Here is a 6,489-nt window from a genome sequence, read left to right as displayed (position 1 = left end):
ATTTTTGGAATAAGTTTTTTCAGATTAGCGGTCAACTGATAATTTTTTTGGAGTGATGTTATTTTACATTTGGTTCCAATCCTGAATATGTGGATACACCAACACACCCCATGTTCAGAATTTGTAAAAATGTTACATTTTAGTGTAATTCTAGTTTGAAAGAAATCACTTGCATGTTTTTGTACGATCTGCTTTAGGGATGGAACTTCATGCTTTTTTTACCTAAAAAAAAAAAAAAAACATGACTGTATCCCAATCAAATACAGCCCAAATTCGCTATATTCGTAGAGTAGTAGCTAGGCAAAATGTTTCCATATGACCTATATCTATTGAGATTCAGAAGTCTGCACTTTACTATCACGAGGCCACGGGACAGAATTGGTAAAGTAGCAGTGAAGCAACATAAATGATGCTGGTAGGTCTGATAACATTGATAACATGACAAATGTAGTGTGTCCAGATTACATTCATACTAGATACATTCAAACATTCTTACAGTATTTGAATACAGTTTACAGAAAATAGTGAAGTTTTCTCATCAGACTGGGTTGGATACACCTTCACTTCGCTTTATTAAACATGTGACATTTGTCTTTATTGTCAGAGCCCTTAACATATTTTGGCAAGTTCTGTCTCGTTAATGATGGATTCATATGTTGTTGTTTTTGTACGTGTATGTTGTGTGGTAAGAGGTCAGTGCATTTGAGATGATTGTTTTTTTTTCTTATCTGTGTGTGAGTGTGTTGTTAGACAGTGAGTAATGTTTTTTTATTGCAAGCGCTTTGGTGCTGGCACGACTCGCTTCACTGAGCTGTGACACAGGGGTGCCATTCAGAGCCAAAGCATGTGATGAGACTGTAAACACACTGTTGTCTTTGCATTGTACCTTTTCCTTCCAGATATTTCTGGATGAAGGGCACTCAAATAGTTTTTCAATTGGATTCATATTTTTATATCAATGTTGTTCTCACTAGGGGGCCAAAGCAAACTTCCATGGGGGCATCAAGATTACAGAATAAGCATTAAAAAAGCAAATTCTTTCCAGTTAATCACGAACCACTGAAAAATCAAGGGGCCTTTGAATATTATGTACAATGGGAAAAAAAAACAGAGTTAATAGGTAGGTAAAGCAAAGGAAACAAATTCACATAGTAAGACATACATTTGCAATTACAAGAAAGAAAATCTTAATGATTTTATTAAGATGAAGCAAAAACAGGCTTCTAATTGCAAATAATAATAATAATAATAATAATAATAATAACTGTTAAGTATGGACTGCATGGTTACATTTTAATAAATAAAATATAATATACATTTAAAAATCATTGCTACCTGGGATGTCGTGGCCTAGTGGTTAGAGAGTTTGACTCCTATAGGGTTGTGGGTTTGATTCTTGGGCTGGCAATACCATGACTGAGGTGCCCTTGAGCAAGGCACCGAACCCCCAACTGCTCCCTGGGTGCTGCAGCATAAATGGCTGCCCACTGCTTCAGGTGTGTGTTCATGGTTTGTGTGTGTTCACTGTGGACGGGTTAAATGCAAATGCATGAATGCATGAATTCTGAGTGTGGGTCACCATACTTGGCTGAATGTCACGTCACTTAGCTTAACATCAACTGAAATCACATACAAAAAATTTTTTATTTGCTATAAACAGAATTTTACATTTTAAATCAGTTATAACTAATTCAGTAATTCATCAATCAGGACGACATATGAACATAGAAAGTTTATACAAATTTCTGACTGTCGGTAATGACCTCCCTGGGAAGTATACTGCCCAATGTCATGTCTCTTCCCCATCATTTTTGTTAATGATAACTGTAAACCTAAAAGCAGCCACACCTGTGTTCACTCTCTTGCTCAGAGATAGCACATATAAGAGGTGATTCCCCATAGTCCGGCTCTGAGATCCATGGTAAACGGTTGTGAAATGGTGGGAGAAAAGGGGATTTGGTGAGACGGTCCAGCACAATGACATTGTCTGGACTACAGCCCTTCAACTCGCCTGACTTCAGTGAAAAGCCCCTTCAGTATTTCCTGTCAAACAGAGCATTTTTTTCCTTTACCTCTCCTTAAGTGTCTAGACAGTGGTTTTCTTGCTTCGTTGGTTCTCTTGGACAGGGGCCAAATCTCCTCTCTTGAAGGCGATAAGAAAGCTGTGTTATCAGGGCCTCAGAAGGAAGAACCAAGCCCAAGCGCGTGTCACTCAAGTGGGTTGTGTGATGATTCGAGGTTTCTTCCCTCCCTCTTTTTGTGTGTGGCCTTGACCAAGTCTTAAGGAGGCTGCAAATCCTGTGTCTTTTCATTTAAAGGCAGAATCTAGGGCTCCAGTCATGTGTGTTGGGGACAGACATTGCAATATAATTCATGTAAGGAAGACATTTTAAAAAGTATAAATGGTTTAGCTTTCCAAAAAGTGAAAATTCTGTTATCATTTACTTAACCACATATCATTCCAATCCCAAATTTCTGTTCATTTTTGGGACATAGGAAGTCCATACAATCAAAACGTTCACTTGTGATGTGTGACAACACAAGAAATTTTTCACCCCAAAATTTAAATTACCCAATAATTTATTCACTCTCAAGCCATCCAATGTATATATGACTTTGTTCTTTCAGACAAATACAATCAGCGTTAAATATTAAAGGGTTCATTGGATGCAAAACTCACTGAACTGAAATGTGTCTTGGCAGTGTGTACACAACCACCCTATGATGATAAAAATCCACCACAAAAATCATAAGGATGTTGTTTTACACTACCATTAAGAAGTTTTAACTAAAGGATGGTATAGACTTTTCATTAAGAACCTAAAGAATCATTATGTGGAAAATGGGCATCTGATGGCCCCTTTAAGTCCAATAACAGTGCATACATCCATCATAAAAAAGTGCTCCTCATGCCTTATGAAGGGAATCGATGCATTGATGCATCTCTAGCTTCCACTAACTGTAATATGCCTGTTGACGAAAGAGTGGCATTCCAGTAGATGTTGGACAACCCCATAATACAGGAAGCGACTACCAGTTTTACAGAAAGTAAACCTTAGACTCTGTTTGTACATGTTTTAGCCCTTTTGAATGACATCATTTTTCACCACTGATGACAATTTATTAGAATCGGCACACTGCCACTACTATTGACAGTGAAGTGTTTCATGTGATTGAACACCTGCCTAAAGTTTTGGATGTGCGCATATTATAATTTCTTCACATAAGTAACCATGTATTCTGACCACCAAAACAGACAACATAAATTGTATTTAATTGTTTTACCAGTCACATTTCCTTTTAAAGGGCACTTAAAAGCATGAAAAGAACAGTCTGCTACCTTTAGTGTCATAGATCGTGCAAAGGCAGGATCAAGGAGGTCTGAACTACCTGGAGAATGTTAGCATATCCATCTTAGACAGCTGACCTTCGCAAGTATCCACCTGGAAAACAGTCTGGAGCCACAGGATGTTATGACAATGCTTGACAGACTCACAGTTCCTATTTCATGCTACAAAATCAAGCATGGTTTTTTATTTCTTTCTTCAATCGAAAAAAAAAAAAAGCCTGCCGATAGAAAAAATAAAAAGTGTAATTACTTCCAGCAGGGGAGGGGCTAACTGGACCATGCTAACCAGCCAAACCTTAACCCCCTGGGCAGAATAGTTGGTAAACAAGAGCTCCTCCACCAGTTTTCAGAAATTAATAATTATAATTATTAAAATTATAAAATATCCGTTTCCTGGAATTGTTACATATAATGTGTTCAATATAACAAGTTCCTGTTTTCAATGTACTTTGTGTGATATTTGTGTGGCTAGAAGATGCGATTGAAAGAAATGACCTGAAAATCTCAAGTCAATAAACTGCAAGTATAGGGTTCTATGAGGGTTTGTGTGGGTTGGATCTCTTACATTATTTCTTAGAGTGATTTTTGTTCAGTTTTACCCAAGTCTGAGTTCAGAATGTAAGGTAAAGAGGTATCAGCAGAATGGACAGAGAGCTACAAAACAGCAGAGCAAACAATATGTGACGAGTCACAAAGCTGCTCTCACCACCTGGCCATTCTAATAAGGTGAATGAGAGATTGAGGTCACCCAGCGAGGTCTGAAGGTACCTATATTCCCTTGACACAGGCCGCGAGGGTAATACATCACCCATTCATGGCTTTATGTCCATCTTCGGCAGATATTGTGTGTTTTGAAAAAACTGGAGGTCCCTGAAGTAAAAATCAATCCGTGAATTGTGCGCCATCCCTTGTTTGAAGTCTATTGTGACTTAATTCCCCAGCCAGGTAACACAAGAATGCCCCCTTTTTTCTGGGCATAGTTGATCCACAATATTGGCTACTGGTCCTTAATTCCTCTCTATGCAAGGTAACTCTCCAGCTCCAAGTAATTCAGACTCCTTTCTCTCCATCTTGAAAGGACAGCCTGTGTTGTGAAACGAAAAGGATTCAATAGATGTGAATGATTTATTCAAGGGAAAGCATCAAGACTTTGGTATGAGAAGCAAAGCGCTATTCTTTCTTGAAGGACACACGTTCATTTGGAGCAGCACAATGGGAGCATATTCTATGCCAGTTTCAATCTGTTCCCATTTTTTCCCCTTCATCTTTTTTTCACATACAAATGAATTGATAAGAGGCAGTTTTAGAAGAGAAAAGTTTTGCCCAAGAAATTTTATGCAACAAGTCAAATTAGATTGGCCAAAATTTCATTACAGTCACACAATAGAGTTATTTTCTGTTTCCAGGGTTATTCAAACTATACCCGAGCAAGCTGCCAATTGTAAAGTGTGTTTTCATGCTCGAAGTGTCAGAGGAAGCTGTCGGCTCCACCGTAGGTTAAGGCTGCGATGGGCGCGTTTTCATTTTTGCTCTTGTGCTTTTTCATAATTAAGGTGAAATATACTTTTTTAATGTCTGTTCATTTATGACCGTTCTTCAGAATTCAAGCATATCAATGGATATTCATTATTTTTTGTAAGCATAGCATGTTGATATTCACCCTTTTGCGGTCCAGTTTCTTTTGGTTTGACCTTCTGGCATAAATTCTTTGACTTGGGTTGTTCACAGTTCGAGATGCCCTGGGAGTAACACTGCAATCAGGATTTTCTACACTTTTAGACACCCGATAACTGCTCTAAATACACCAGTATAAGAGAAACCTTTCTGCCCAGATTTTAAATTTTAATTCCATCATTCTCTGAACTGAGCGACACTGAGAAGTGTTCTTCTTACTGGGAGAAGATGATAGTACAGCTGCACTAGCGGGTAAATATGTGTTAGCTATTCACAACGCCAGAATCAGCTAATTCTCTAGAGAGACCGACTGTATTTATTCATTTATTAGGATAAATTGTGTTTATTTATCTATTTATATTTACTATTCTACATATGACATGATTTGTAAATATATGTTTTGTTTGTTTGTTTTACTATTTATATATAATATGTTGATGCTTTGGCAACATTGTGTTCCACAGTCATGCTAATAAAGCTCATTTGAATTGAAATTGAATTGAATTGAATTAACTGATCGATGGTTCATTCTTCCTCATGACCTTTTGGCAACATGATGGCTTGTGCATGTTAACACAAGAAAAATGCGTAACTGTTCAAATGATTGAATTATACAAGCTGTTGAAAAGATCCAACTTCTCACCTCTACCCCAAAATCTCCAATGAAACACCACTTTAGTCTCCACCATTTTGAAAATGATAATTTTCATTGGGTTTGACTGATCTGCAGTCTACCACGAGGGTACATAATACTACTCCAAGGTACTGATATGCACCTTTTATATAACCCTTGATTAATCTACTTTTTTGGCTCCTCTTTTGTGGAGGTTTTTGTGCAGAACTATAGCAGATAAAGGAATGCTTCTTTTTAAGGTGTGATGAATTCCAATACATAAATTCCAATGGCTATTTGCTTGATCAGTGTTTTCACCCTGTTGGTGTTTGTTGGGGTATTAAGTATTTTAAACCAGTGGTGGCCAATCCTGCTTGTGACTACTTCCAACACTGCACTTTTTTTTATGCCTCTCTCAGGGCTGTCCTTAGGTGGGTGCCCCCCCCCACCCCCGGAACACGACCACGAATGGTCAGAGAGGGAAATCCAACACTCCCCGTCCTGGAAAGCGACTACTAAAGAAACGAGGGGGAGCCCTGCTCCTTATTCATAAGATGAACTTATGAATAAGTATTCTGCGTCATCGAAGGACGGCCCTGGCCTCTCTTATCTCTTATCCAACAAACCCATTTGATGTCTTGGCATCTTTATAATAACGACCTGATGAATTTGCCTGATGAAACAGCAACACAAACATGAACAACAAAAAAACGAAACAAAAAAGGTCTGTATTTTTATGAACTAACATTAACATGACTTTATAAATAGTGTAATAAGTGTCTTGTTCCACGTTTGTCGTCTTGTTGTGTTGGATTTTAAAAAAAGCGCACAAGTTTATGTGCAGTTCTTCTCA

Source organism: Carassius auratus, chromosome 6 (genome assembly GCF_003368295.1).
Source record: "Carassius auratus strain Wakin chromosome 6, ASM336829v1, whole genome shotgun sequence".
Lineage (NCBI taxonomy): Eukaryota > Metazoa > Chordata > Actinopteri > Cypriniformes > Cyprinidae > Carassius > Carassius auratus.
The sequence above is the reverse complement of the archived record's forward strand: the minus strand, read 5'-3'. Positions refer to the sequence as shown.